The sequence below is a fragment of the Rhinoderma darwinii genome, chromosome 5 (assembly GCF_050947455.1).
Source record: "Rhinoderma darwinii isolate aRhiDar2 chromosome 5, aRhiDar2.hap1, whole genome shotgun sequence".
Lineage (NCBI taxonomy): Eukaryota > Metazoa > Chordata > Amphibia > Anura > Rhinodermatidae > Rhinoderma > Rhinoderma darwinii.
In genome coordinates, this window is record NC_134691.1 from 191,790,279 (window position 1) to 191,812,729 (window position 22,451).

The window sequence follows — 22,451 nt, forward strand, 5'->3', positions numbered from 1 at the left end:
ATTTTTTTGGGTTAGAATACCCCTTTAATGTGTGAGGTTGGTATTTTATCAATAGCCTGTGCTAAATGAAAAAAAAAAAAACAAGCTTATATGTTTTTAGGCTACGGCTCCATGGAGACTTGCAATCTCTGTAATATTTTTGGTTATAGCAACCCCAATGTTTCCTTATGGGGAAAAAGTTGTGCGAGAATCACAAGAATTCTAACATGAACGATATTCTTTGATTTGTAGGTAAGTCACTTGCAACTTTTTACCCAAAAGGGAAACATTGAGGTTGGTCGTGGTAACCCGTGGTAACCAGCCTTAATGTATTTATACTCATTTTCTTTCTTTACATCATCAGAAATATTTCCTTTGTTAATTATGAACAGCAAATTGACATTTTCTTAGAATACAATATGAAGCAAAATGTATTTATCATTATATGCTAAGCACAAGATGCTCTATAATATATGCTGCATGTTCAGATTTCACTGTCACAGATTCAGATTTAAAGAATATTTAGCATAAACGAGCTTAACTAATGGAATACAGGATTAAAAGCATAACATTATTTCCACTGTGGTGGCATTCAGTTGCAAAAACACATTTTTGTTCTAGTTTGTCAAGACGATAATTATAATGAAAATGCCTTTGTACATGTCCAATTTAATGACTCTTTCCAACTCGCAAGAAGGTGCAACATTGTTAGAATTTAGTTCATACAAATATTCAAATCAAGTCTTTACTACAAATGTCCTTTGCATATCATAACAATTTGAACATAATATAATGTAAATGCATGAAAATACGGTATTATTTCTCCACTTCTTATAAAAGCTTTTACAATGTTTTTTAATAAATAAGATATATTTATACATTATTGTGTTATACGGTAATTACAAGATTTTTAAATATTTTAGAATTTTTGGTATTTATCTTTACCTATTAGTATCTAGGTTTGTAGCAAAAGTAACAGGTCTTTAAAAGTTTTATAATTAAAGGGTAACTCTACTTAGTTACATTATGCATCATATATTAGGACATTGCTCTCATGGCATGTCCATCCTTAATAGGCCATGTTTACACGCCGTAGTAAATTTCTGGTGGGAAAGTGGCTTTAAAAAATGCTGGAAATCTATGGCAAAGTCCACATGAGCTAAATATGGATTTTGCCATGTTTTTTAACCTTTGCATTGCAATGGGCGAAATCTGCTGCAAAAATCCGCAATATATAGTCCATGCTGTAGATTTGAAAATGCATACATCTGCAAAACAAAATATCTACAGTGAGTAAATGATGTCCCATACAAACCCATGTACACGCATTGTACTGTATTTTGTCGCAGATTTTCAACGTGTTCATATACACCGAATGGTCACCTTATTAGAGACACCTGCTCTTTCACGATTAGAGCTCCACTGTTTGGAAATTAGACGTGACCGTAGAGTGTAGCATAAAATCAAGTGAGTAGGTTTTCCGTGAATCAGTTTCAATGTGAATCCACATTAGAATAGGAATATCAAGCACTCTGAGTGACTTCGAACAAAATTGTTATCGGTGCTAGACTAGCCGGGGACAGTATTCCAAAAACTGCAAACCTTGCGGGGTTTTCTTATGCAACAGTGTCAAGAGTATACCGAGTGTGGTGTGATCGAAGAAAAAGTCTAGTGAAAGGGAATCCTGTGGACGTCAACAACTCATCAACAAAAACGGCCAGAGGAGGATCGTTCTGACTGATAGGCGGTGCACAGTAAAGTAAATTGAAGCCGAATACAACGCTGGGGCTCCAACTAACGTGTCCGAATGTTCCTTAGTAGAGGGCCTATAACAACAGACGAGCAGTTCGAGGTCCATTGCTGTCTAAAGGAAATAGAAAGGAAACACTACAGTGGACAAAAAGACAAAAACTTGGATTACTGAGCAGTGGAAAAACATTGTCTGGTCAAATGAATCCAGATGTTCGGTTCCACCATGCTGATGGTAGAGTTGGAATTTAGAGCAAGCAGCATGAATCGATGAACCCTTCTTGTCATGTATCAACATTTCAGGTAGTTGGGGATGGAGCAATGGTGTGGGGAATGTTTTCTTGGCACACCCTGTGTCCTCTGATACCTGTGGATGGAAGTTTGAATAGTAGGGACGACCTAAGCATTGTGGCCGACTAAGTTCATCCCTTCATGGCAGCTATTTACCCTATGGCAGAGGAACACTTAGGCTATATTCAGATGAGCATAGCTAACCTTGGATGTGAAGAACTTCAGTTGTGCCGGACGCATTGTCCCGGATTCCCCATAGACTAGTCACTAAAGGGATGCGTGACACGCATTAAAATAGGACATGTCCTATTTTTTCACGGACCCTTTACACGCTTCATTGAAACAACGGTTGTGTGAACAGCCCCATTGAAGTACATGAGTCTGTGTGATGGCCATTGTTTTAACGACCGTATCCACATATGGACAGTGTTGTCAGGAACAGAGCAGGAGTCCCAGGCAGAGTGCTATTAGTGTTCTGCCCGGGACTATAGCTCTGGGGTTGCCCCTGACAACACTGCCCATATATGGACAATGGAAAGAGAGTGTGAGTAGCACAGCAGAACAAAAGAAGTCTCCAGGGCCAGATGGGTGCCGACCTCCAGGGATCTGACTTTTAAATCCAATGTCCAAACAAGAAGTAGAAAAGAGAGGCAGCACTCCAAACAGATGTCGTCAGAAAAGTGGATTTATTCGCCCATCAGTGCAGTAAACAGTGCAGCGTTTCAGCTGCCCAATGCATCCTTTGCATTGAGCAACTGAAATGTTGCACTGTTTACTGCACTGATGGGAGAATAAATCCACGTTTCTGATGAAATCTGTTTGGAGTGCTGCCTCTCTTTTCTACTTCTTGTTCATATACGGACAATGATGTCAGGGGCTTCTCCTGAAGCGGAATATAGTGAAAAGATATAATTTCTACACAGGCGCTCCGCCTCCTATACTTGTATTCCCTATGGAACATTTTATCTTAGTATACTGCAATGTGCTGATCCTCTTTAATACCTCTTGGAATTGTATGAATAAATTGACAACTTTACATTACCATTCCCCTTGTTAAAGAATTTTTTTCTGTACACAGTCTGACAGTGTCCAATCATCGCTGACAATATCAAACCGTGTAGGGATGCATCCTATTGACAAGAGGAATGGTAACAGTTGTGAGTTAGAGCTGGCCTACACAGAGACTTTCTGTAGCGCTACTGATTGATTTTGATTATCAACAGCTGCATTACACAAGATTGCATGCAATTCAATGTAAGACTTTATACTGCAACTTTATAGTTACAAGCAGTTAGTTGCATCACAAATAGTCTCCATGTTGGCCAGACCTTATTCATACATTTTCATGAGGAATAACAGAGAAACATCACATCAAAAAGTTCTAAGTATAGATGATCCAGAATTGTTATCTCATGGGGAATACAAGGATTTACTATAACAGACATGTAGCTCCTCTATAAATCCAGTGACTTACAGGTGACATCTTCACGTATCTTTCCTTTTCTCTCTAGCCCGGACCAGCATGAACTCTTTTTTCCAGCCAGCACTCATCTCTGCTGAGTTTTCAGTGCAGATATCTCTGGCCCCTTTGTTCTGCAGATTAGCATATTTAGAAATGGTGTTTAGAAATACAGCTATTTTTTTATTGTGGGAATGAGGATTTACTGTAAAAGGTAAGATCCATAGGATTATAAAGATGTTTTTTCATTCATATTATTAATATGTTATGTCATGTAGCATATTTATTTGCCGCCACTCATCACATGCCATAACTGGTACTAAATGGTAAAGAGGAAAAGTCTGTTACAGATGGATCATTAAGTTCCTTCATCTGCTAAGTCATCTATGAATTCAAAATAACTTGCATTCCTTGGGATACATGTGTTATCAAATATGGCTATTTACACTGTAGTTCAGCCATCAGGACCCCTTCGCTACCAGTCAATAGTAAAATGTAACATTTGGTGGGCTAGTAGCATTACGGTGAGTACTGGCAAAGTTTGCTTCCCATTACCCAGAAACACAGTATGTGCAATTGGATTTTGGCACAAATTTTATTGATGGAGGTCACCTTTAATTAACAAGTCTCATAGCCAAAAGTGCTTAGTCATATCATGAGCCCAACTGTTCATTCCTCGGTAAGCTGATGTGTGTCGCCCCTAGCCGTTGCTTACAATTAGTCAAAGAATGGTAGGGTAGGTGCTTGAGATCCCAAAGCAAAGCTTCTTCCCCTTGAAGCCTCCATAAGCCTTATTAACCCCATTGCCCACTCCTAGCCCATTGCCAATATTCCTCCTCTGTTCCCTTAACCTTCACATTTAATTACCCTCCTTGTCAGACCTCTTAGGCTGGATTCACACGAGTACATTACGTCCGTAATAGACGGACGTATTTCGGCCGCAAGTCCCGGACCGAACACACTGCAGGGAGCTGGGCTCCTAGCATCATAGTTATGTACGACGCTAGGAGTCCCTGCCTCGCTGCAGGACAACTGTCCCGTACTGTAATCATGTTTTCAGTACGGGAAAGTAGTTCCACGGAGAGGCAGGGACTCCTAGCGTCGTAAATAACTATGATGCTAGGAGCCCGGCTCCCTGCAGTGTGTTCGGTCCGGGACTTGCGTCCGAAATACGTTCCGTCCATTACGGACGTAACATGCTCGTGTGAATCAAGCCTTAGGGTTATAGGCTTGTCCATCCTCTTGAACCTCAGCTTACCAGGCCCCTGCTTATAGGCTGTATATTCCACTTAGCAGCCCAGCTTCCATCCTCAAAAAGCTGCTAACAAACATTATTCTTACAGTACATAGCATGATAAACCCAACTTAGCCACATCATATTTTCTCCAAGCATGCATGCCAAGATAGGTCCACTACAATATCTGTGAGATGATTGTTACCAATATCTGCAAAAATGCATCAGATTAAAGACAATTTTCTAATTTCTATGGCAGCTTTATGTGTCTGCTTCTTTATTTGAAAAGATGAAATAGAAAATCCAAACAAAATACATAATTTCTTATTTATTTGATTGGTTTTATAATAATCACTTAAACACTAAGGGGGAGATTTATTAAGACTTGCGTTTCACATGACAGTCTTAAGCCAATGAGTGTTGTGGTAAGATGTGCCAAATTTATGATGAAATGACATCCGCCAATATGTGCAAAATTTTTACACCAAAAAAGGGGCTAAACCCTGTAAATAAATTCCCCTCTATATGTGACAATTTACTTAATTCCAGATGTGGTGTAATGTACAGTAATATGATGAAAAATATGTACCATTAATGTAAGATTACCATTGTCTGTATAGATCTACGCAGATGCAGTCTATAATCTATCTGTACTTGGGATAGATAGATAGATAGATAGATAGATAGATAGATAGATAGATAGATAGATAGATAGATAGATAGATAGATAGATAGATAGATAGATAGATAGATAGATAGGGGATGGATAGATAGATAGATACATAGATAGATAGATAGATAGATAGATAGATAGATAGATAGATAGATAGATAGATAGATAGATAGATAGAGAGAGATAAAGACTTACAAAAGATTACAAAGACTTTGGATGGTTTTACACGGGCGGATTCATGCCTATTAACGATCGACAATAATAACATGGGCACCCGTTAACTCAAGGCTTACATAGATGAAATAAATTGCCTTAACAATTGGCATACAATTGGTCTCTACCTATGGATCATCAGAAACGGTTAACTTATTTGGATAAAAGATCCCTTAATTGAAGTACCATTGATCAGACTGTGAATCTGAAGGAAAGCTGTGAAAATGAAGAGCTGTCTTAGAAAAATTAAAGATAAAGATATAGACATTCACAACATGAAGAAAGATAACAAAATAATATCCCAGTGAGCACTGTTTAATTAATTTTGACAAAATCAAAGCAGCATTATACCACCCAGGAATTGTCCCGCAAAACTCAGCAACAGAGCAAGATGGAGACTTGTGAGGGAAACCACAAAGAGGCTGACAATTATTTTGAAAGCGTTACAGAGTTTAGCTCTGAGAGGAAAGGTGCATCAGTCAACCATACAAAGAGCTTTTTATACAACTGGACTTTTATACAACTACCAATATGGGATGACGGTTAGAAAGGACATATTACGGAAGAAAAACGACATCTAAGTACATCTGATGATTTTCCATAAATCATTAGAGTGACCCAACTAAAATGTAGGACTAGATTTTGTGGTCAAATCCGAGAAAAATGTAGGTTTTGGCCAAAATTAAAAGTGTAATGTGATAACACTGAACACTCCTTAGCAAACCCTTTGTCAGCAGTTAACTCTTTAATACCCAGCCTATATTGGATTTTTAATTGTGTTATTTATTTATTGTTATTTTTGAAGTTATTTTTTATTCCCACTATGGGACTTTACTATGCGATCGATTGATCACTTTTATAATACACAATAATACAAGTGCCTACTAGAAATACTTTCTTTCAAGACGTTGTTAGGACTCCTGCTGCCATGTAAACAATTGACACTCCGCGATCGCATCAACAGGGTGCTGATGGAGCGACAGAGGGAGCCCCCTCCCTCTGAAACCACTTAGATGCCACAGTTGCTATTGACCATGGCATCTAAGGGGTTAAACGACCGGGATCGGATTCCCTAATGACCGCCATGAAAAGGCCTATTGCCGGTCATTAAGGGGTTGAGTATGGGGGTGGGAGCATCATGGTGTGGAGATGCCTTTCCTCTGCAGGGACTGGGAATCTTATTACAATTGTAGGGCAGATGGATGATGAAGAATACAGGGAGATACGGCAAGACAAACTTTTTCAGTCTGGTAAAATAACTAAAGCTTGGCATAGTGGAAAGAGACGTGGCTTAAAATGTGGCAAAATGTGCCAAAGTTCACCAAACAAAAATGAAGAAAACCAAGAGTTAGTATTAGAAAGAGAAATTTGTCTAGCAAAATGCGCAAAATTTATCATACTACATGCGCCGCTGTGAAAAATTTGGTGCATCTTCACACTACGTGGCAGAGTTTATATTTTCTAAATCTTAGACAGCTTAGTAAATTTGCCACACTGTTTGCAATAAAATATTGATCTACGTACATGTCATTTGTAAATCTATTAACTTTTTAGGGGCTTAAATAATTTTGATAGGCACTTTATATACACAAATGCACAGAAGTGGCTTACACTGAAACAGAAGTAAAATTAATTCTCCAAAGCTTTTTATCTAACTTAAAGAGGCTCTGTCACCAGATTTTGCAACCCCTATCTGCTATTGCAGCAGATCGGCGCTGCAATGTAGATTACAGTAACGTTTTTATTTTTAAAAAACGAGCATTTTTGGCCAAGTTATGACCATTTTTGTATTTATGCAAATGAGGCTTGCAAAAGTACAACTGGGCGTGTTTAAAGTAAAAGTACAACTGGGCGTGTATTATGTGCGTACATCGGGGCGTTTTTACTTCTTTTACTAGCTGGGCGTTCTGGCGAGAAGTATCATCCACTTCTCTTCAGAACGCCCAGCTTCTGCCAGATCACGCTGTGACGTCACCTCCCCAGGTCCTGCATCGTGTCAGACGAGCGAGGACACATCGGCACCAGAGTTTTACTTTTCAACACGCCCAGTTGTACTTTTGCAAGCCTCATTTGCATAAATACAAAAATGGTCATAACTTGGCCAAAAATGCTCGTTTTTTAAAAATAAAAATGTTACTGTAATCTACATTGCAGCGCCGATCTGCTGCAATAGCAGATAGGGGTTGCAAAATCTGGTGACAGAGCCTCTTTAAGTCACATCTAGCCTATATTTGCACTGTCTTTTGTTGACTGTAAACTGATGCAAACTAAGTCTAGATCCACACCATGTTTGTTATACACTTCGGTGGGACTGTTTGAGATGATCCACCAAATGTACAGTATGCCGCAGACATATGCAAATTTCTGCCTCTACACAAGTCTTCCAATTTAAAAAAAATATATGCAGTGCGTTTTTTTGCATACAGGCGCATAGAAAAGCACAGTAAATTGTCTTTCAATAAAGGGAAGCCAACTGTATCCCGATATATACTAGCCAAACGTATGCCATCTGTTCAGCTATTCTAGTCTATGGCATGTTAAACATATACACGTTGGGGGATTTAATGAGATATAATAAGTTTCAACAGCAGTTTGTTCCAGAGAAATCAATAAGGGTGCGTTCATATTATAAGTTTTGCAGTATGCTAGGGCTCCATGTTGATATTCTGTTGTGCGATGGTTCTGGTAAAATCATGCAACTTCAGTGTTTCCCCATGAAGAAAAAATATTGTGCAATTACAAGAATTCATGCGATTCAACAGAACCTATTTATTTCTATGGGACACAAAATCCATCAGTATGCAGTAATCAAAAACATATTGGTTTATCAAAGCTGTCTAGCAGGAAAAAGTAGCCTAATTGCGCATAGCAACCAATCAGAGCTCAGCTGTCATTTCTTCAAAGGCTCTGGTAAGAATAAAGCTGGCTCTAATCCTGGACAACCCCTTTAAAAGGCTATGTACAGCTTTGACATTTAAAAAAAAAATGTTTTAATAAAGATAAGTATCCGTGTGTTTGGTGCAACTTTCTAATTATTTTTTATTCAAAATTATTTTTCTTTTTGAGATACAGCTGCTTTGTGTTATGTATACAGAGCAGCTGTATCTTGAGCTGAGACCTGAATCCGTCAGATCCGCGGGACTGACAGGTTCAGTGAAAGCGGGTCCTACTTGTAAAAGACACTGTTATCGATTACATCTAAGTTATAAACTTAGATGTGATCGATAACAGCTCGATCCTGCGTGTCAGATATACGCAGGACCCACAGTCACTGTACCCGGGGCGTAGCTATAGGGGTCGCAGAAATCACAGTTGCGACCGGGCCCCTAAGCCTAGGGGGCCCTCGGGCCCCCATTGCCAGACAGCATGCTTGTTAAAAATTAATTTTCTATGCCGTGAAGCCGACACTTCCTGGTTACGGTCACATGGTACACTTAGTGTACCATGTGACCGTGTTGTCACGTGACATGTCTTCCAGCCAGTGCAGTGGAAGAGCCGGTGCGGAGGACTCCAGATGAGCTGCACAGTCTGTCTTGTAATGTATTGTGTTGTGTTGTATTGTGTTGGCTTGTAATGTATTGTGTTGCCTTGTAATGTATTGTGTTGTATTGTGCTCTTTGCGGTGGAGACTGGGGCCCGTTAAATTACAGCCCCCCCTCCTCTCTCCACCGCAAACTGCACAATACAAGACAATACATTACACACTGTGGGTCGCGTCCCCCTGGGGATTCGTGTGAAGACCACCGGGGGGTCGCGAGTCACTCACCGAGGTCCCGGTTCCATTCAATGCTGGAGCAAGGAGCTGACGTCTCCTTGATCCAGCATTCACTGTGCCCTGAGCGGCTCGACGCAGGCAGGCGGGATGTAGCGACATAATCGCGCCTGCCTGCGATGAATCACTCGTAGCACACACCAGAGGAGGTGAAGGAACAGGGATAGGTAAGTAACTATGCTATTTTTCTATTATGCACATATGGGGGCATTATACTGTATGGGGGACTGATATTGCGGGGGGGGGGGCATTATACTGCATGGGGAGCTGATATGGCATGGGGGCTGATAAGATGGGGGCGAATTATACTGCATGGGGGCTGATATGGGGGAATTATACTGTATGGGGGGCTGATATGGGGGGCATTATACTGCATGGGGGCTGATATGGGGGAATTATACTGTATGGGGGGGGGCATTATACTGTATGGGTAGCTCATATGGGGACATTATACTGTATGGGTAGCTCATATGGGGGGTATTATACTGTATGGGGAGCTCATATGGGGGACATTATACTGTATGGGAAGCTCATATGGGGGGCATTATACTGTATAGGGAGCTCATATGGAGGGCATTTTACTGTATGGGGAGCTGATATGGGGGCATTACACTGTATTGGGAGCTCATATGGGGGGCATTATACTGTATGGGAGCTGATATGGAGGGGCATTATACTCTATGGGGGATGATATGGGGGGCACTATAATGTATGGGGGCAGCTATGTGGGGCATTATACTGTGGGAGCTGATATGGGGAGCATTATACGGTATGGGGCTGTTATGGGGGGCATTATATGTTATGGAGCATTATACTGTGTGGGGGCAGCTATGGGAGCATTATACTGTGTGGGGACATTATACTATGGGGCTGTTGGGCAAGGCGTCTGGGCATAGGCGCGCGCATGGGTCTGATGATGGTGGTGTTGGGGAGGGGAAGGGGGGACTCAGGCTGAACTCTTGCACCCGGGCCTATGAGCCTTTAGCTACGCCCCTGGCTGTACCGGTCAGTCCCGCGGACCTGATGGCTACAGGTTTTAGCGCACGATACAGCTGCTCTGTATACAGGATACAAAGCAGCTGTATCTCAAAAAGTAAAAGTCATTTTTAATAAAAATTAATTAGAAAGTTGCACCAAACACACTAATACACATTTTTACAAAAAAATAAATAAACGTTTTCAAAGGTGTACATAGACTTTAATACAAATGCAAATCTATGTGGTATTTTGTGTATAAACCTAGAATACATTATGTGCATACCCATGTTAAAATGTATTGTTAAATTACATGAGTGTTAACAATGTTCCTTGAGGAATGCTTATACCAAGTAAGTGTATTTATAGAGTGAGGGCATCATGCTGAAAATGCTATCTAATTTTGAATGTAAAATGCATAAACAGAATACAAATTTTTAGGTACATAGAGATGAAAGATAGAATACTTCAGCGTACACATTTTGCTATTAGAATTACATGGCGTTAAACCTATATTAACAGGAATATTCACCTGTATTGTAAAATCCAAGCATATATAATACAACCTAATAGATCTTTGGCACATGAAAAATAGAGTAGTTTTGTTGTGATATAATTGCATTGTGCATATTAATGACCTGTGAATAATGAGATATGAAGTCTGTTCTCAGCTAATCCATGAACGTTAATAGTCCTATAACTTTTGCTCGAGAGGCAAAACAAATAAAAATCAGTGGAAATGTACAATGTACGTATTACAGATTGCATGGAGCTATGTGGTAAGATCAGGTTATAATAACAAAGAAAATGAACAAAAGGGTGGGAAACAAGTAGGATTAACTCCAAAGGAAATCTAGTTCACTTGTCATAAACGCCAGGGTGATTTAGTAAACCATCAATAACTTCATGTGTGTCATTTAAACAGTGTTCTCATATGCAGGGCAGGTTGCATGACTACAAAGAGGAGGTAGGAAACATGATTTATATCATAGGGCAAACACCTGTGAGTTAACCAGCTCCGAAATTAGCCACAAGTAGCATATTAGTGCAGCTAATCAAGCACGGTTGAGTGTTTTAGTTTCCTGATTTGCTCATAAATAAAGCCGTATGTTGTTCCCCTGAGGCCACACAATGATTAACTGTTCTGACCTACACTAAATGTACTGTCAAAATAGTGCAGTGGTTACCGGCGTAGACTGGTAAACAAATGACTTTTACACTTTGTTCACTTATATCAAAATATGTTTTGTCATTATAATTATTAATTTATATAGCGCCATATTTTTTCGTGGAATTTGCAATTCACAAGTTCTGTTCATTATGTGCTAATCATATATTATGTTAATGTCTTTTTTAGAGATCTCGGTTATTGGGCCAGATAGATTAGAAAACCCTATAAAGGTTTAATTTACGGGTTGTTCAGGATTTGAAAAAAGGTGTCTTTTTTCCAGAAACAGTGGCACAATTGTCCATGTGTGTGGTTTTGCAGCTCATCCTCATTGTGTGGAATGGGACTGAGCTGAAATACCTTTTTTCCAATCCCGGACCACCTCTTTAAACCCACATTAAAAGATTAATACTTTTTGAACAACTTTCTGACAGCTCTTGTTAAAATATACAGTTTTGTTATCAGACTGAGCTTATGTAGGTAGGACATCTATAAAATCTACCAAAGCGGGTATGTTTGGTCTCCCATGTGATATGCAAGTAAGCTTTTTTAAGCTCTCATGGCCAATCTGGTATCATGAAAAGGTAACTTCCATCAAACTTCACCGTGGTAGGGTATCTAATTGTTACCCTAACAATATAATGTTCTTTAATAGGTAAACTTTCAAGTTGGAGAGAGTAGTTTTCATACACTTTGATAATGGCTCATCTTCAAAAAAGCACACTTCATGTATTGTGCAGGTAAAGTTTGCACATTTGTAATATTTAACCCCTTAGTGACCAGCCCATTTTAGGCCTTAATGACCAAGCTATTTTATTCGTTTTTCTATAGTCGCATTCAAAGAGCTATAACGTTTTTATTTTTTCGTCTACATAGCTGTATGAGGACTTGTTTTTTTGCGGGATTAGTTGTGCTTTTTAATAGCACCATTTTTGGGTACATATAATTTTTATATTAACTTTTATTAACCTTTTTGGGGGGGATTATAACAAAAACCTGAAATTCCGCCATTGTTCTATGCGTTTTTAAATTGACGCCGTTCACTGTGCGACGTAATTAACATGTTACCTTTATTCTATGGGTCGGTACGATTACGGCGATACCACATATGTAGAGGTTTTTTATGTTTTACGACTTTTGCACAATAAAAACACTTTTGAACTAAAATTATTGATTTTTGCATCGTCGCTTTGCAAGAGCCGTAATTTTTTTATTTTTCCATCAATGTAGTGATTTTTTGGGCTTGTTTTCTGCGGGACAAGACGTAGTTTTGAATGGTACTGTTTTGGGGTGCATGGGACTTATTGATTCATTTTTATTATGACTTTTTTGGGGGGCAATGGAAAAAAATTGCAATTTCGCCATGGTTTTTTGCGTTTTTTTTTTACGGTGTTCACCTTGCGGTTTAAATGACATATTAACTTTATTAATGGAGTCATTACGGTCGCGGCGATACCACATATGTGTACTTTTTTTTTTTTTTTTACACTTTTACTAAATAAAACCACTTTTTATGGAAAAAAATAATTTTATTAATTTTTTTACTGTACTTTTTATTAATAATCTTTATTTCACTTTGGTGACTTATTTTATTAGTCCCGCTAGGGGACTTTACTGTGCTATGTTCCGATCGCTGCTATAATGCTTTGGTATACTTCGTATACCAGAGCATTATTGCCTGTCAGTGTAAATCTGACAGGCAATCTGTTAGGACGTGCCTCCGGCGCGTCCTAACAGGCATATGTCCAGGGCAGACCTGGAGGCTTTTATCAAGCCCCCGGCTGCCATGACACCCCATCGGAGAACCGCGATTTCATTTGCGGGCCGCCGATGGGTGACAGAGGGAGCGCACTCCCTTTGTAAACAAAGTTAAATGCCGCGGTCGCTATTGACGGCGGCATTTAACGGGTTAAACGGCCGCGATCGAAGTAAACTTCAATCGCAGGCGTTGGAGCAGGAGCTCAGCTGTCATCAGACAGCAGAGCCCCGGCTCCTGCCTGCACGGGAGACCCGTGCAGGACTTAGACTAGGCTGACGTGAAAAGGCGTCAGCCTAGCCTAAAGCCCATTAGTGACACGTGAAAAGGCGTATTGGTGGTCACTAAGGGGTTAAATACCTTTAGTCTAGGGTTACACACAGCAACCCTTGGTTGTCTGCAAGATGGGGTAAAGCCACAAGGTTCCCTACGCACCATTTCAAAAACTCTGACTCATGGGCAACCAGAAGTTGCTGTGTAGCCCATGGGCATTGCAAGGGTCTTCAAAGATTATGGGCACAAGCCCAGAGACATATATTTACCCCCCCCCCGAAAAATAAATACATTTCTACATACATATCGGAGATAGCATATCTATAAGACTAAGGCTCCTATAGCCTCACCGCTTTATAGAATTGGATGCATTGTCTCAGCAGAGAGTATCATACATGATAGGCTTAGATACATGGCCCCAGCAGACAGTATCATACATGATAGGCTTAGGGCTCATTCAGACGAGCGTGATTCTCGTCCGCATCCTGTGTGTTGAAATAACGCACAGCACACGGACCTATTCATTTCAATGGGGCCATTCACACGTGTGAGTTATCACACAGCGAGTGTCCGTTGCTTGAAACTCACTGCATGTCCTATATTGGTGTATTTCGTGCACCGAGTAGCCCATTGGAGTCAATGGGTGCGTGAAAACCATGGACCGCACACGGACGACATCACGCATTAATTACACTGAAGTGCTTGCGACTGCGTGAAAAACACATGCCACACGCGAAGCACACTGATGCAAAATGCAACGCACAAGACCAGATTTACTGTGTGAATGTAGCCTTAGATACAGGGTCCCAGCTGTAAGTATCCTTGTACTAACCCTCAGGATCAAATTTGGCATTTCTGGGGCCCCAAGCAAAGTTATGTCTTGGGGCTCTAACCAAAGACACCTGTAGAGCGTTCCCCACACAATGCCCCCTGTATATATTGTCACAACCCCCCTGTATGGTTCCACACACAGTCCCCCTGCCATACATCCCCCTTGTAGACAGTGCCATGCAGTACCCTGTAGGTAGTCCCACATACCCTTCTTGTATCATCAGACAGTATCATACATGATAGGCTTAGATACATGGCCCAATCAGACAGTATCACACATGATAGACTTAGATACAGTGCCCCATCAGTCAGTATCACACATGATGGCCTTAGATTCAGTGCCCCAGCAGACAGTATTACACATGATAGACTTAGATACATGGCCAAGCAGACAGTATCACACATGATACTCCGTGTACTAACATATGTTCACCCCCCAAATAAATGTGTGTGCATGTATGTATATGTGTGTATATGTATGTCTGTGTATATATATATATATATATACAGCATATCTATAGCACTCTGACCTTCTAGCAGTATATATGTATAGGATTAGATACAGCGGCTCAGCAGACAGTATCACACATGATAGGAAAAGATATAGGGCCCAGCTCGCTGACATTGCAGCTCCAGCACTGGACCCAGGAAAGGAATGAATAATAATTGTTTTGCTTTTTTATATGTTACTAACTTTTTGGGTGTATCTGTGTGTTTTTTTACAGGTTCGGTCGTGGACTACGTTGAATTCGAGGACTTCTTCGATTACGGATGTTTTTATTTTTAATAAAATGGTTAATGAGGGTTGTGTGGGGGTTTTTATTTCAATCAAATATATTTTTTCTATGTCTTTGTATTTTCTTTTAAACGTTATTACTACCACCTTAGTAATGGCCGCTGGCTGATTGACAGCGTCCATTACTAAGGCGAGGCTTGATACAACATAGCAGCAGCAGCCTAGCATTACAAGGGTGGGAAGGGACAATGTTTTTGGCCATTCCCAGCCTAATAATACAAGCCTGCAGCCGCCCCTGTTTCCCCCATTCAGCTCTACAGATGGTCGGGTACTGGATCGTACTGGATCGTACCCGGCTCTTCCCGATACCCCTGGTGGCGGTGGGTACCGAGGTAATAATGGGGGTTAGCGTAAGCCTCTGCACTGGCTAACACTAAGCCCCGCCTTAGTAATGGATGCTGTCAATTAGCCTGCAGCTATTAGTAAGGCGGTAGTAATGAAGTTTAAAAGAAAATACAAAGACATAGAAAAAAATATATTTTATTGAAAACAACCCTCATTAACCATTTTATTGAAAATAAAAAAAACCATCATCTAAGTAGTCCTCGAATCCGACGTAGTCCAACGACCAAACCTGCAAAAAAAATAAAAACTGCGACGGCTCTGACCCCTATAGCGGCAGTCGCCCAGGGATCCGGGGCACCGGGCCAAAGATCCGGGGCTTGGGTCCCGGAGGTCCTGTGCTAGCGACGCCCCTGGTGTAGCCCTCACCTTATATTATATGTTTAGTTTCAAAGAACTTTATTTAATAAGTACAAAAACTAAATACGACCTGTCAATGTAAAAAATATACTGAACTTTATTGAATAGGTACAAACACTGCCCATGCAGGGACACGTGTATAAAACAAAAAGATAGATTAACAAATCAAAACCCTTAATACATTGTATATAGGCAACCTTATATTACACTGCGTACATGCAAGATTTTGCAATACCAAATGGCAATGCTGCTAAGTATCATGTTAATCACTCACTGGAGGCGCACAAGAAAAATAAAAGATGAGGGATATTCATGAACTGATGCTTGTGAGCCACCTGCTAGAATGACAATTGACTCATAAGTAGGTTTATCAACCACCTCTATGGTGAGCTAAGGGGCTTTTATTTTTTTATTAAATGTATTAACTGTATGTAGTGAGTTGCAGTAGTAAGCAACCAGAATTTTGTCATTTAACCCTATGTCTTTACAGGGGAATCAAAGCTCTGTATTAGAAACACTTAATTCCAACCTCAAAAAATATATATTATAAAATTATTCCACACAGGATATTAGCTCTAAAACAACATTGTAATAAAATGTGGCCATTCACTTTAAAGAAGTTTTCTAATTTCATAATTTACTTTCCTCGAAAATGTAATCCTTTAGCCAAAGCTGCAGAAGTCAGAAATTATTAATTAATAATCTAAATGTTGCCATTAATAATATCAACTACTGTAATATTCTGAATACCGCAGCCACAAATAAATTTAAAATACCAAAATGGATTGTATGATATTTTTAGTGGTTTACATTTATACATTTTAATGCATAGTTGTTGCATAGTTACGGAGCTTGAAAAAAAACACCATCAAGTTCAACATTACTCAATCAATAAAAGTCTTCTTTGCTAGATTAGCTATAACCATCAATGCTATTTGTTATTAAATAATCATCTTGCCCTTTTTTAACCCCTTCCCGCTTTGGCCACTTTTCTACCTTCCTGGCCGAGCCTCATTTTTCAAATCTGACATGTTTCACTTTATGTGGTAATAACTTCGGAATGCTTTTACCTATCCAAGCGATTCTGAGATTGTTTTCTCGTGACACATAGGACTTTATGTTACTGTTAAAATTTGCTCGGTACATTTAGTATTTGATTGTGAAAAACACCCAAATTTAGTGAAAAATTTTAAAAATTTGCATTTTTCTAAATTTAATGGTATTTGCTTGTAAGTTAGGCAGTTATACCACACAAAATTGTTGCTAATTAATATCCCCCATATGTCTGCTTTAGATTGGCATCATTTTTTGAACATCCTTTTATTTTTCTAGGACGTTACAAGGCTTAGAATTTTAGCAGCAATTTCTCACATTTTTAAGAAAATGTCAAAAGGCTATTTTTTCAGGGACCAGTTCAGTTGTGAAGTGGCCTTTTGGGCGTTATATATTATAAACGCCCTATAAGTCACCCAATTTTAAAAACTTCACCCTCAAAGTATTTAAAACAGCATTTAGAAAGTAGTTAAGATTACAAATTTCATTTTTTTATTGTTGCAGAAATTCATTTTTAATCCATTTTGTTTGTAACACAAAATTTTACCAGAGAAACGCAACTCAATATTTATTGCCCAGGTTCTGCAGTTTTAGGAAATATCACACATGTGACCCTAGTGTGCTACTGGACTGAAGCACAGGCCTTAGAAGCAAAGGAGCACCTAGAGGATTTTGGGCCTCCTTTTTATTAGAATATATTTAGGCACCATGTTAGGTTTGAAGGGCTCTTGCGGTGCCAAAGCAGTAGAAATCCCCCAAAAAGTGACCCAATTTGGGAAACAACATCCCTTAAGGAAATAATCTAGGGGTATAGTGAGCATTTTGACCCTACAGGTTTATTGCATAAATTATTGGAAGTAGGCCGTGAAAATGAAAATCTACATTCTTTCAAAGACAATGTAGGTTTAGCTAATTTTTACTAATTTCCACAAGGACTAAAGGAGAAAAAGCAAACAACATTTGTAAAGCAATTTCTCCCAAGTAAAACAGTACCCCACATGTGGTAATAAATGTCTGTTTGGAAACACGGCATGGCTCAGAATGGAAAGAGCGCCATTTGGCTTTTGGAGCTCAAATTTAGCAGGAATGGTTTGCAGAGGCCATGTCATATTTGCAAAGCCCCTGAGGGACCAAAACAGTGAAAACGCCCAAAAAGTGACTCCATTTAGGAAACTACACCCCTTGAGGAATTCACCTAGGGGTGTATTGAGCATTTTGACCACACAGGTGTTTCATAGAATTTATTAGAATTGGGCAGTGAAAATAAAAACATTCTTTTTTTCTTCAATAAGACATAGCTTTAGCTCAAAATTTTTCATTTTCTCAACAAATAAAGGAAAAAAAAATAACCCCAACACTTGTAAAGCAACTTCTCTGGGGTACGGAAATACCCCACATGTGGTCATAAACTGCGCAATTTGGCTTTTGGAGCATAGATTTTGCTGGATTGGTTTCTTGCAAAGCCCCTAAAGTACCAGTACAGTGGAAACTACCCAAAAGAGACTCCATTTTGGATGCTACACCCCTTGAGGATTTAATCTAGGGGCGTAGTGAGCATTTTGACCCCACAGGTGTTTCATAGATTTTATTTGAATTGGGCAGTGAAAATAAACATTTAATTTTTTTCCAATAAGACGTAGAATTAGCACAATAGTTTTCATTTTCTCAAAAAATAAAGGACAAAAACAACATTTCTAAAGCAATTTCTCCCGGAAATACCCCATATGTGGTCATAAACTGCTTTTTGGGCACACGGCAGAGCTAAGAAGGGAAGATTATGCTGGATTGGTTTCTGGGCGCTATGTCACATTTGCAAAATCCCTGTGGGACCAAAACAGTGGAAAGCCCCCAGAAATGACCCCATTTTGGAAACTACGCCCCTCAAGGTATTTACCTAGGGGTGTAGTGAGCATGTAAACCCGACAGGTGTTTTGCAGAAATTAGTGAGCACTTTATGTTGCAGAGTGAAAATGGGATTTTTTCCATAGATATGGTGCCCAGCTTGTGCCACAATGACAAGATAGCCCTCTAATTATTATGCTGTGTTTCCCGGTTTTAGAATCACCCTACATGGGGCGCTAATCTTTTGCCTGGACATTCGACAGGGCTCAGGAGTTAAATAATACCATGCGAAATTGAGGCCTAATTTGGCGACTTACAAAGTATTGGTTCACAATTGCAGAGTCTCTGATGTGAAGTAATAAAATAAACCCCTGAGAAGTGACCCCATTTTAGAAACTGCACCCCTCAAGGCATTTATTAAGGGGTGTAGTGAGCATTTTCACCCCATAAGTCTTTTCCATAAATTAATGCGCTGCGGATGGTGCAAAGTAAAAATTTATATTTTTCCCCAGATATGCCAATTCAGTGGCAAATATGTCGTGCCCAGCTTGTGCCACTGGAGACACACACCCCACATTTTTTTAAAAGGGTTCTCCCGGGTATGGCGGTGCCATATATGTGGAAGTACACTGCTGTTTGGGCACACTGTAGGGCTCAGATAGGTGGGAGTGCCATTTGGCTTTTGAAGCATAGATTTTGGTTGGTAGTAGTTTTGTTTGGAGTTTTACTGGTATTTCAGTTTATAATGTGGGGGCACATGTAAATTGGGCAGATTACATCAGGGGCATAGTCAGATGGTATAATAATGGGGTAAACAATTAAATAATCCATAGATGTGTGTTACGCTGTGAAGCAATCCTTTCTGCACAGGCCGGTGTCGCACTGATAAACAGTGTCTTTACTTATCCCCCTTTTGGTCCACAATCCGCACCTTTGCAGTTTGGGGAATTTTGCTGGGATGTGTTGTCCTGGTATAATACGGGCACCCTCGCTTCCAGTAGATATGTTTGGGCCCTCCCCTTCTTGGTTCCCTATAAATCACCTCTTGAAACAGACAAAATGTTCCCCTCTGATTTGCACAACCGCATATTTTTATTTCCTGACTTATTGAAGCCTTAACTAATTTTATTTTTTCATAGACTTAGTGGTATGAGGGCTGTTTTTTTTGCGGGACGAGCTATAGTTATTATTGGTACCATTTTGGGGTACATTTTTGATCACTGTTTATCCTATTTTTTGAGAGCCAAGGTGACCAAAAAACAGCAATTCTTAGGTTTTTTCATACAGCATTCACCATGCATTATAAATTACATGTTTCCTTTATTCTGCGGGCCTAAACGATTCCAGCGATACCTAATTTATAGCACTTTTTTATGTTTTACAACTTTTTGCACAATAAAATTACTTTTGTAAAAAGAATGTATTTTTGTCTGTCGCCAAGCTGTGAAAACCATAACGTTTTAATTTTTTCGTCGACGGAGCTGTGTGAGGGCTTGTTTGTTGTGAGACGAGCTATCGTTTTTATAGGTACCATTTTTGGATACATGCAACTTTTTGATCACTTTTTATTCCAATATTTGTAGGGCAAAGAAATTCTGGTATCGTTTTTTTACGGGGGGTTTTTACGCTGTTCACCGCGTGGAATAAATAACATTATATTTTTATAGTTTAGGTCGTTATGGTCGCGGAGATACCAAATATTTATGGTTTCTTTTTTTCTTTCAATAATAAAGGACTTGATAAGGGAAAAAGGGCGATTGTGTTTTATTATATTACTTGAAACTTTTATTATATTTTTTACAACTTTTTTATTCCACTTTTTTTTCACTTTTCTTTAGTCCCGCCAGGGGACTTGAAGGTCCAACTGGCAGATTTTTATATTAATACATTGCACTACCTATATAGTGCAATGTATTAGATCTGTCAGTCATTCACTGACAGCATGGCGATTAGGCTTTGCCTCCAGGCGGGGCCTAATCGGCTTCCGTAATGGCAGACAGGAGGCCATTGTTAGGTCTCATGTTGCCATAGTAGCAGTCGATAACAACCACAAAGATGCTGCAATCGCATCCGATCGCTGCATCTAAGGGGTTAATGGCAGGGATCGGTGCTAGCTCCTGTTCCTGCCATTACAGGTGGATGTCAGCTGTAACATACAGCTGACATCCACCGCTGATGACGCCGGCTTATTTCCTGAGCCAGCGCCATCTTGCCGGCGGCTACTGAAGCCTTTCAGGCCCCGCCTCCGGGCGTGGGCTGAAAGTTTTTCATGCTAGGCAGACCGGGAGGCCACTATTAGGCCTCCAGTTGCCACTGCAGCCACCGACACCCCGGCGATTTTATTGTTGGTGTGTCGATGAGCTGCAAACACCTTAAATGCAGCGATCGCTTTTGACCGCTGCATTTAAGGGGTTAATGGCGGGGATCGAAGCTAACTTCGGTGCCCGCCATTACAGCAGGATGTCAACTGTAAGATACAGCTGACATCCGGGGATAATGGCACCGACTCAGCTTCTGGGCCGGTGCCATGCATTTGTTGTAACAATACGACATTTTGCGGGAAGCACTGGCTTTCCATGACGTGTACTTACGACAAATGGGATGGGGTTAAATGCTGACATAGGATTTGCCATCACTGCCTATTTGGATAGGGCATTCCATAGTTCGACTAGTCTAACTGTAATTAACCCTTTCCTATATTGATGTCTGAAACCAATTTTTTACCCACGTACATGCAGTGTCCCCAGTCAATGCCTCTGTAGCCTCAGTCCTAGGCTGTTATGAGATACCGTATCAAAGGCTTTTGCAATATCTAGATATATTACATCAGCCAGATGACCAACATCCAGATTTGCACTTTGTAGTAAAGCTGAATTTGTCATATTTTTGTTACACCTTAAAAATAATAAATTTAACATTACTTAGTAGGTTTACCAGGTTGTGTCAGATGAAAATTCTAGCTGTGCTACATCTGTATAATTTATTTTCCTGTATGCCATTAAAAAAAATTCAGGTAGGAAATACAACATTTACATGTAAATCCTAATACATAATAACAGCAACTTGTATTGCTCTGTAGGCTGAATATATCATAGAATCTCCCGAAAGGCAATCGTTTTATGTGTACCGAACAAGAAGGAATTGCTTCCTGCCAATCAGGTTAAGTTAAAGGGGTTGTATATAACATACAATAGGTTAAAAGAACAGATTTATTGTGAGAACTCTGAAGAGATATCTGGATGATACCACAGACAGCCCTTGAGATGTCAAGGATGATAATACAGTAACAACATTTGGGAAGTATCTGTAGCCTAGCACTTAGCCTTTTGGCAGGAATTTATTAAGACAGAATAAGCCTGTGACTTTTCAATTCCGAGTGCAATTTGTTTCCCTAATGCATCTGCACAAGTAATGTGTGATGGAATTTTTCCTATCCCTAGCCTACTAGTTGTTGGTGATGATATGCTATAATAGGTTCTCACAAGCTATATCTCTGCAATATAAAACACAACACGTGTACATCTGTGGCCCAGTGTCAATTTCTTAAATGTACATCAGAAATGCATTAAATCTTCTGATTGCTATTCTGTTTGTAAGGCTTGTTGCTTCAAAATTTCCCCTGTAATGTACTGTGCTGATTACCTTGATTTACAGGTATATCCATGGCAGAACAAGTTTACCATGT